The sequence below is a fragment of the Papio anubis genome, chromosome 5 (genome assembly GCF_008728515.1).
Source record: "Papio anubis isolate 15944 chromosome 5, Panubis1.0, whole genome shotgun sequence".
In the NCBI taxonomy this organism is placed as follows: Eukaryota; Metazoa; Chordata; class Mammalia; order Primates; family Cercopithecidae; genus Papio; species Papio anubis.
In genome coordinates, this window is record NC_044980.1 from 168,675,023 (window position 1) to 168,686,620 (window position 11,598).

The window sequence follows — 11,598 nt, forward strand, 5'->3', positions numbered from 1 at the left end:
TCCTTGGTATGGTTTATTTCATAAATGCATTGATCTCAGCCAATATCAGAACCAGAACAAATCTCAAGTATGTGGCTTCCTAATTCTCCAAGCAGAACATGATGAGAAATTTTTATCACAGGAGTTCCAGGCTCTGGTCAATAGAGACTTTGATAACCCCCTAAGTGTAGCCACAGAAGTAATCACAATGACTGTCAAAATTGCTTACAGCATCAAACGACCCCATGGAAGCCAGTAAGGTAGACTGTGACCCCAGTAAACAAGGGGACTGGGAATCCTAATCCCCAACACTCAGATCCATCCAACCTGACACAGGCCACTGACCAAGCCCTAGTTCCTGGCACAATCACCCCATCACGTGACAGCTGGTTCCTAACATCTTTTGCCATTCTAACCAATCCCCTAAAATACATATTCTGAATAATCAGAAGATAAGGTAGATACTTCACCTCTTTACTCAAACTTTTGATGAGCATAAAATGGAACAAAGAATATTTGGAAAGGACATGGTCAGCCCTCTTCAGTGTGAGATTTAGGGAGGCTCACATGCCAGCCAGGGATTGAAGTACCCTTGAAAGTTTCAACAAGAAAAATCCTACAACCCGACCTGCAATATGAACACTAATCTTCCTTTCTTCTTCAGCCCCTGGGGAGGTGGATTCTACTGTGATCTGCAGAACCCAGACACATCCCCCTGTGGGTTGCCTGTAATAGGAACTCTGGGGGTTCACTCTATAGCGGGGGCCATAAAACCCCTACACACTGATGGAAAGGGATTGTGCTCCAGCCCAGAGGATACAAAGACAGACTGAGCTGCCCAGGACCCCAGTATTGCTCCCCTTCCCCAGAGCAGTGAGGGAGAGAAGGCTGCCACCCTTCTCTCCCTAACTTGCAGGGTTATAGATCCTGCAAGTCTATAACCAGATGACTTCCTCTCAAACTTGCTGAGCTTTGGGTGATTGCACCTGCTGTCCTACCCGCCTCCCTCACAGGGCTGCGGAAAGCTAAGTCAGGTAACGCAAGCACAAATCTTCACACATTTGAGGCAGCTAGACATTTTTAGCTGTTATTTCGATCATGGCCTGTGAGTGCTGTGCTTTCTCATTAACTCTATATGGAACACAAGGTACAAAATTCAGTAACGGGTACAGTGGCCCCGATATGTCCAACCCCAACCTCGCTCAGGTAACTGCAGATGCCACATTCTCAAAGGAAGACCTTCCACACAATGACTTGATCAAGTTTGCTTCAAACAACAACCCCACAAGCCAACAAATAAGACCTCAGGACAACCATGAGGCACCGATTCATGGACACTTGAACCAAGAAGTTCAAGAAGGGGCAGGTGCCCATCGCTGTGGCCATGCAAGGGGAGCACTGTCATCTCCAGAGATGTTCCAAAGAAAAGGGTTTTCCCAAGGGTGAGAGGTGAACCACGCCACACCCTGCCACGTTCCCTGCTGCACCTTCCCTGCTCCGTGTGGGGCAACCACCTCTGTCAGGCCCTGGAGGGAAATGAAGGTGTGAGTGCTGGAATCAGGAAAGGAATTAAGATCAACACAGGCAGCCGGGTAAGACCAGGGGACACCGGGATGGCAAAGTGGCTCAGGCAAAGACACCATGTGGATGTGAGTTTAGTGGACTCACGCCTCCTGTCACATCAGCTTCCACCCCAGGACTTCTCAGCACGAGGGGCAGGCCTCCAGGTTGCTTCTCTCAGTGTCCCACACCACCGCTTATGGGAGCCGAGAAAAGGATGCCGCGGCTGTAGCTATAGCTCCCTGCCATCTGCCCTACCAGGACTGTGCAGGCAGTACATACGCCCTCTCCCTGCTCCTCACCATAGCGCCCCCACCGGGTAGACGAGGAAACGGAGAAGAGCAATTTGCTCAGGAATCAAAACCGTTTCTCGACTAACCATGAGCCAGGGTGAGGTAAGGAGTTGCAGAGTCACCTGCCTTCCTCTGCCTCCACCCCTGCCCGGCATGGAGGTGCTGGCGACGGGATGGGAGCCATGGAGAGGGCCCTGCACAGACAGACAGGCCATTTAACATTTTCATGTAAGACTACCAAACAACACAGTAAGCAACGTGGATTTTTCTTTTTTTTTTTTTGAGATGGAGTCTCGCTCTGTTGCCCAGGCTGGAGTGCAGTGGCACCATCTTGGCTCACTGCAACTTCCGCCTCCCAGGTTCAGGCAATTCTTCTGCCTCGGCCTCCAGAGTAGCTGGGATTACAGGCATGCGCCACCACGCCCAGCTATTTGTGTGTGTGTGTGTGTGCGTGCGTGTTTTTAGTAGAGATGGTGTTTCACCATATTGGCCAGGCTGGTCTCGAACTTCTGACCTCATGATCCGCCTGCCTCGGCCTCCCAAAGTGTTGGGATTACAGGTGTGAGCCACCGCACCCAGCCAGCAATGTGGATTTTTAAAAGAAAATAAGTGTAAGCGCATTCTATGATCTCACAGTCCACACAAGCCAGGCGCCACTTCCCATGACAACTCCTCATGAATTTCCAACCCACCTCAATTCTCCCCACACCTCCTTGGCTTTAAACAGCATATCAACTGTGAGTCTAGTTAGCGCTTCCTGGATGACAGAGTCTGGTCCCTGTTCTCTACTACTTGAATTTGCATGGAAGTAGCTATAGATGTCCCTTAAGAATTTACACTCAGGTCATGGTGGCTCACACCTGTAATCCCAGCACTTTGGGAGGCTGAGGCAGGAGGACTGCTTGGAACCAGAGCTCAATATCAGCCTGGGCAAAACAGTGAGACCCAATCTCTACCAAAAATAAAAATAAAAAATTAATGGGGCATAGTGGTGCATGCCTGTAGTCCCAGATACTCAGGAGGCTGAGGCAGGAGGATTGCTTGAGCCCAGGAGTTGGAGGCTGCAATGAGCTATGATTGTGCCACTGTACTCCAGCGTGAGTTACAGAGCAAGACCCTGTTTCAAAAAAAAAAAAAAGAAAGAAAGAAAAGAAAAGGATTCACACTCTATGGTGCCAGTCAAATCCCACACTAAAAAAGCATAATTACAACACAAGTTCCCTATAGAATATAATACGAAAAACTGCCTGGTGATCCAGTTGTTTCAAGTAATTTCTATTGCTTTAAAATTCACCTATATGGCATGATCTCAGCTCATTGTAACCTCCACCTCCCGGGTTCAAGTGATCCTCCTGCCTCAGTCTCCCAAGTAGCTGGGATTACAGGTGACTGCCACCATACCTGGCTAATTTTTTTTTTATTTTGTATTTTTAGTAGAGATGGGGTTTCACCATGTTGGCCAGGCTCAGGTGATCAGCCCGCCTCAGCCTCCCAAAGTGCTGGTGTTGGAACCTAAGTTAAAGTTCCACTTTGGGCAGGGGTCGCCGCAAGAGACCACTCAACTCCGAGATCACAGCGGAGAGACGCTTTTATTTCTAGCGCGCTAGGGTCCCCCGTGCATCAGGATGGCCAAGGGACCCCGAGTGCTGGTTACAGGCCGCTTATAAAGGCAACTCCTGAGGCGCGAAACCCAGACAAAGCTTTAGGCGCGAAATTCAAACAAAGCTTGAGGCGCGAGATGATTGGGGCTAGTCATGGCCTGAGCAAGGTGTCTCACTCTGATTGGTCGGGGTTTGTACGCGCGGGGGGGGGGGGGTTTCTCTCTTTTCTTTTTCCTGGAATTGTTTTTCTGTTTGAATTCGAATTCCAGAAACATTGGGTGTTTTTCTTAGTCACTCATGGCCTATTTTCACTGGGATTACAGGCATAAGCCACCACGCCCTGCCTATGTCTTTAACATTTATCATAACAAGACAAAAACTAGTTTTGAGAAATCATATCTAATACAAGATTTTGGTTGAAAACATCATTCAAAGCAAAATAGGTCAATAAACTACTGTGACATGAAGAACTGCCTTGTGGGGCAGGAGGGCAGGAGGGAGGGAGGGGATGGGACAGAATGCTGACAGCAGTAGGTTAAGGTTCCAAGTGGATGTTTTGTTTTGTTTTGCTTAAAATTGTAGACATGAACAACTCTATGTCTAAAGTCAAAGTAAGCTTTCCCTAACCTACTGAATTCTACAAATTCTTCATTCTAGCTTTGAAAAATCTTTCAGAATTTAGATTCTGGGGATAAGGAAATTTCAAGAAATCGTGATAGTTTCCAGTAGACCCCAGAAAGGAAGCCACATGGAATGCGAGTCAACTTTTCCCAGGTGATTCCTGGGGCCAGAACAGACAGCAACCATGTTGATAAAAATCTGCCAGCACAGGGCAGCCTGGAGAGGAGGTCCGCAGCTCTGCCATCCCGGGGGAGTCCCTGGACTCTGCTGTGCCTCTCCTGCCACGAGCAAAATGAGGACATCACAAACCTCCCACAGAGGCCGGCTCTAAGGGATACACCAGGACTCCATACAGAGCTAAGCCCAGGGCTTGTGTTTTGCATAGTGAGTGCTCAGTGAGTATTTTCCAACTGATTTGCAATGCTGCAAGGACAGGAGTCCAGTGTTACTAGGTCTGCCTATTTACCAAGAACCAGAAATGCAGATTTTATCTGGAATCTTTGTTTTTTAAAATGTCAGGCCATGTGAGATGTTTTGTAAAACATGAAGTGTCCAAACTAAATACACCTGCAGGCCAGGTCTGGCTCACAGGAGCTAGTGTGCCTCTCCAGTCTACGCGGGTCACAGGTCCTGGATCATACGCAGGCCACACAGCCATCCTTCCCATAGATGTAGCCGAGGAAGCTCCTGTTGACATGCAACTGTGGACCTTCCCACACTGACACTGACTCGACACTGCCTCCCTCTCCTCCGCTCACTTAGAAAGGCCTGCACTTCATGCTTTAAGTGATCATTTTATTTCTTAAATGCATTCCAAACTTTTTTTTTTTTTTTTTTTGAGACGGAGTCTCACTCTGTCGCCCAGGCTGGAGTGCAATGGCACAATCTCAGCTCACTGCAACCTCCACCTCCTGGTGACTCTCCTGCCTCAGCCTTCCAAGTAGCTGGTACTACATGTGCCCGCCACCATGCCCTCCAGCTAATTTTTGTATTTTTAGTAGAGACAGGTTTCACCACATTGGCCAGGCTGGTCTTGAACCCCTGACCTCAGGTAATCTGGCCGCCTCGGCCTCCCAAAGGGCTGGAATTACAGGCATGAGCCACTGCACCTGGCCCCAAACATTTCTCATCAAACACCATGTCTGCATTTTACACAAGTAGATTTTGATGTACAATGCCTTTGTAATAGTTTATTCTTTTATTTGATGAATATATTGAGCACCTACCATGTGCCAGGTATTGTTCCTGTCACTGAGGACACAACAGTGAGTGAGACAGATGCAAGCCTGTTCTCAGGAGAGCACAGCCTCATGGGGGAAACAGGCCATAAATGCAGGGGCCTTTGAAAACAGTATGCTGAGAATAGATAGGGCTCAAGGACAGTATCTCCAACTGAACTTTTAATGAACTCCCGTAGGCGCCAAGAAGGCGGGTAAATAAGAAAGAATATAGAAACAAGGTACTGAGTAGAAGGTTACATGTGGGAAAAGAAAGTTTGTTTTGCATTGCATTCTTTCTGCTGACGTGAGGTTTATGGAGTATAAATAAAGTGAGGCAGAGGCTCTGAGTGCGGCCGCCATGTTATCTGTGTGTCTTTGTCTTTGTGTGTGTTCTTTCATTCTCCACCACCCCTGGTGTGGCCCCCAACAAGTGGCGCAGCGAGCAGGGTTCGCACGGGTGAGTAGGGGAGAACAAGAAGGGGAACCCCCTAGGAGCGGGTAAGGCTCAGATATTGTTAAGGGGAACCTTCTTAAGCTTTCATTATGGGAATTCCATCTCTCTGGCCTCAGAACATTTATGGCTGTTTCAAGGACTGTTGCTGTCTATGGGAGTAGAAGTGAAAGAAAAAGACTTTGAAGCGATTGTTTGCCCATGTTGAATAACATTGTTACTGGTTTCAGTATCAGACTAAAGTGCAGCTGAATCAGAAAAAATGGTTACAGGTAGTAAAAGCTTTGCTTAGAGCTCTCCAGTTAGGGGATATTATGCCTCTAAAATTGTGGACCTTGTGTAACTCTATCACTCAGACATTAGAGTTACTTGAGACTGATTTGGAGTGTGGTAATGTAGCCACAGGAGGAAAGGTATCTGAGGATTTGGAAAAATAAAATAAAATAAAATAAATCTGAAATGGAGCCCATTTGTGCCAGGGTAGCAAAAGGGGGAGAAGAGAAAAAGCCAGCTCTTCCTTCTTCTAAGGGAAATTCTGACATGCAGTGTATTATGGAAATGCTTCAACAAATATTACAGATACATTCTTCTAATTCACCTTTGTGAGCTTTTCCTGTTTCTTTTCCTTCTGCCCTGTTAAAAGACGATTTTCCACTGCCTCCAACCCCCCGGCTTCCTTATCTCTACCTTTGTTTGGCAACGTTTTCTCAGTACCTTGCCCACCATTGGGGGAGGGAGAAAAGGAAAAGATTAAAAAAAAAAAAAAATTTAAGGAGCTGGATCTGTTTCCAATTATTTGTGCTTCTTTTGCTCCTAATGCTTAGTTTTCAAATGGTGGCAATAATGTCCAATTTAATGCCTTACAAATTAAATGTTTAAAAGAAATGAAAGCTGCCATTTCTAACTATGAACCCCTATCCTTGGTCTTCTTGATATTTTTTCATCAGAAAATTTGATAATTTCTATAGACTGGAAGACTTTGGGGAAGGCTTTTCTTGATCGTTCTCAGTGGTTACAATTGCACAGCTGGTAAATGAACAAGGCGCATGTACAGGCTAGAAAAAATGTTATGTGTGATCCCCCAGGAGCCACTGAGGAACAACTCACAGGCACGGGCCAATATGCTACTCTTAGTGCTCAGGCTGGTCTAGAAGATGTTGCCCTTACTCAAATCAAGACTTTGTTTTTAAGGGCCTAAAATAAGGTAGAGATAACAGGAAAATCTTCCCTTTCCTCTGTGAAGATTTTACTGGGCACAAATGAACAATATTCAGATTTCGTAGCCCGTCTTCAGGATGCTGTCTTGAAAATTGGGGGTGCTGACCTTGCTTCAAAAATTTTGTTACAAACGTTGTCTTTTAAAAATGCTTATGCTGACTGTCAAAAATTGTTAAAATCGTTAAAGGCCAATGGGGCCAATTTAGATAAATATATTAAAACTTGTGTTAGTGTTGGAGGGGCTATTTATAATGCTCAATTATTTGCTGGAGCTTTGTCTAAAGCCTTAAAAGGAAATAACAAACAAGGTGTTTGCTTTCAGTGTGGTAAACATAGACATTTCAAAAAAAAAATGTCATTTCAAAACTGATAAAAGTGGAAATTTACTGTCTCCTCTCCTGGGAAATGGGAGCCGGGGCCCACAGGCTTGGGGCCCCAACAATTTATGTCACCAGGTCTGAAAGTGTAGTTGGTTTATCAGTCTTTACAAATGAGAAATATAAGAAAGGAAAAGAACGCACAAACTAACTAGGTTTCTTGTAATAAATCACTAAACTAGTCAAAGGACCAAAAAATACAAGATCAGCATGACTCTGAAGGATGTGAGATTATGGTTCTGCACTTGTTACATTAAAGAGCTAAAATTAATAGACGTAATATTAACAATAATAACAGTAATAATAGCCATAGTATACTGAGTACTTACTATGTGTCTACTACTGTGAAAAAATCTTCACTTGCATTTAGTTCTTCCAACATCCCTTTAAGACTGACAAATTTTATAATTATTACCATTTTGTAGACAGGAAAACAGAGTTAAGACAGTTTTATAAATGCATCCAAGGTCATATAGCTATTATATTTTGAAAATATGACTTTCTGTCCCCAGAGCTTACATGCTTAACCCTTTCCTCTAGACTGCTCTATAAAGTACAAAAATGGTAGTCACCCTCCTTGGAATAATCGGAGGAAAGAAAAATCAATAACTAAGTAAAGGTTATATCTCAGCACCAGATCCAGTCCCAATTTCAAGTATCCATTTAGCCTTGGATAGCATCACTGTGTTTTGAAAACCAAAATCCGTTGAGTATTTTGTGGTCCACCATTTTTTACAAAGCAGATACTCCATTGAATAGTAAGCTACGAACTGAATTTCTGTACCTATAATCACCTTATTTGTTTACAAATATTTGTTATTGACTAAATCTGCATACAATATCCAGTGAGCAATGGCCTACAACATCAAGGAATAAATTCAAGTCCTCCTTAAGGATCCCACACCTTACCCCAGTTTCTCAGCTTTATGTGGCAACTAAGCAGAGCGCCGCTGCTGACTTAGTTATTACTCAGCCTTATACTTTGTCTCCTAATAGAGGAGTATATAAATTAGCTATTAGAGAGTGTGGCCCTTTGCCAAAAGGACATGATATTACTAATAAAATTCTTACTATGGTTCAAGTCTCACAATTTATATGCCTAGAGGCAGGGGAACGTATTCTCAATAGGGAGGGTTTGGTAGCACAGAAAAAACTGTTTTTTGGGAAACTTTAGTTTCTAATCAAAAGCCCTTATGTTCATTGCACATTAATGAAATAGTTTTTAAAGGGTTAATTGATACGGTGGTGAATATGTCTATTATTTGTTTAAATTAGAGGCCTATACGATAGGAAAAAAGACAAGTTTCAGTTATACTCACTGGCTTGGGTGCTGCTTCTGTGGTTTATCAAGACGTAGAACCTTTAACCTGTGTCGGTCCTAAAGGTTAACAAGGTCAAGTGTTTTTTTTTTATTTTTATATTGTTCCTATCAATATTAATTTTTGGGAACAAGATCTTTCACAACAATTTGCTGCTTTTTTAAACATTCCTCATATTTCCTCAGCTGCCAAAAATATGATGTTCAAAATGGGCTACAATCCTTTAAACTCATAGCCACCACTCCTATTGATGTGAAACAGTGACCATTATTTAAAGAAATACTTAGGACTCTAAAAGAGTAAGTCAAAAAACAAATGGCCGAGAGGAATATAAAGCCACGTATTTCTGCATGGAATTCCCGTCTTTGTCTTGTCTTAAAACTATAAATGTTTACATTAAACCTAGGGAAAGTTTACAGCCTGGTCTTCCTAATCCTGCCCTTATCCCACAAAGTTAAAAATTAATGGTCATAGATCTCAAAAATTGTTTTTTCTCTATTCAGTTACAACATCTTTTTTCTATTCTAGAAGGAGACGGTCACTTGGACAGCTCACGTCATTTAACTCCTTTGGCTTTACAGGAACTCCAGCTTGTGGAAGAGCAACTTCAAAAGGCTCATTTACATTATATCCTTCCCGATGTTCCCCTTTCCCTTTGTTTATTTCATACTTTACATTCTCCTACAGGAATGATTCATCAGACCAATCGGCCGCTAGAATGGATCTTTTTGTCCAATAAAACATCTAAACGCTTGGCTACTTATATCGATCGTTTAGCTGAACTGATCATCAAAGGACGGCATCACTGTCGACAACTTTGGGGAGGAGATCCTTCCTTAATTATCTCTCAATTCACTCATAGTCAGATCATTTATCTTCTTGCAACTTCTGATTCTTGGCAAGAAGTTTCATCAATCTTGAGTTACAGTTTATCCTTATCCCTCGGTGCAACAGGGAGAATTGTTTGCTATTCTCATGGTCTTACTTGATTTCCCTACTACTGGTTGTAATATTGTTAGTGATTCTCAATATGCCGTTTATGTTACTTCTTATATTTCTCAGGCCACTTTACCTCTTTGTGCTACTTCTTCTCTTCAAAAACTCTTTTCCCTGTTATTTTCTACTTTGAGCCAATGTCGAGCTCCTTTATTCATCACTCATCTTCGTTCTCATTCTCAACTGCCTGGACCATTAGTTCATGGAAATACTCAGATTGATTCACTTCTAATTGGCCACTTGCAGGCTGCAGAACAAGAACATGCTCTACATCACACTAATAGTTCTGGCCTTCAACAACGGTTTCATTTAACTCGTAAATAAGCTCGTTCTCTTATTCGAGCTTGTCCTTTCTGTGCTCCTTTGAGCATTCCATCCTTCCATCCCGGAGTTAACCCGAGAGGTACTCAAGTTAATCAAATTTGGCAAATGGATGTTATACATATTCCTTCTTTTGGACGATTAAAGTATGTTCATCATATCATTGATACTTTTTCTCATTTTCAATGGGCCACTCCGTTGCCATCTGAGAAAGCTGATTCTGTTATTACACATCTTTTAGCTTGTTTTGCCATTATGGACATTCCTTTTATACTTAAAACTGATAATGCCCCTGCCTATGTCTCTCAAAAATTACAAGTTTTCTTACAGCAATACAATATTCAACATATCACCGGGATCCCGGGCAACAGTCAAGGTCAAGCCATCATTGAGCGTGCAAATTTAACTTTAAAAACTCAACTATTAAAACAAAAAGGGGGAAATGAGCCCCCCCCAAAAAAAAACCAGACTTTTTTGAAGGTTAACCTTTCTACCTTAATTTTTTTGATTTTGAAGGTTCTTTTTACCTTAATTATTTTTTGAATCAATGGAGACAATTGCAAGACTCCGCTGTCGTAACCCATCTTTCCTCACCTCCCTCGGTGATAGTCCCCGCTGACAATTTAAAGATTTGGTATCCTAATGAAGAAGGTAAGTATGTTCAAGGGCAAGTTCTAAAACAGGAACGGGGCTATGCTCTTGTCCTTACAGGGAGCGGACCTAAGTGGTTTCCTACAAGATGATTGAAACCCTGTTGAAAAGAAAACTGGATTCAGCATGCATTTCTTCCTTTGTTGGATGTGCCTCGGCGAGGGACTTATTTCCCTTAGTGAGGCTTTGTATGAATATTGCACTTATATTCCCTTTCCACCCTTGTATCAGGGAGTCACCTGGGGAGAGGCGGAAATTAAGGTTTTCACCAATGACACTACTTGAATGCCGTCCCCCTATATAGACAAGGACAATATAGAATGGGAAACGGAAATTATAAACAACACATACCAATTTGGAGTGGAAGAACTTCCAATATGCATGGGAAATAGTTCTCATTGTCTCCGAAAATCGTATGAAGCCTGGGTTGTTCGCTATAATCATAGTTATGTGGCTGCTAATACTGTTATTATAATCATACTGTATATAGTAATGAAACTATTCCTAGTTCTTTACCTTTTTGTCCTATTCCAGAGGTTTCTCCTAATATTGAGGTGCTGGAGTGGCAACTATGTCGGGGAAATAAAACCCGGATTTTATTAGAATACAATGGGATGCAAATAACTGATTGAAGTATGCACGGTGATTTTCAAATAAAATTTAGTCACATATCTTTGAAATGGCACCGGGTAAATAAAAGTATTGCTGCTAACAATAATGAAACCTTGGTATGGTGTGAAGGAGGCCTAAGTACAGAGTCATCTTTGGAAGTTGTTAGCTGCAGGCGATGCCATTAGCACTTTTGTGGGGAATATGTCTCTTGATCTTTCTAACCCAACTAATTCCTTTCATATTCAGTTATATCGGAATACCTCTCAATATATTATTGCTTGTGTCCGTAAGCCCTACCTATTATTAGCAGGGAATTTGATATGGGATAATAATACAGGAATTGTTAATTGTACAAATACGTGTACATTTTTGTCTTGCC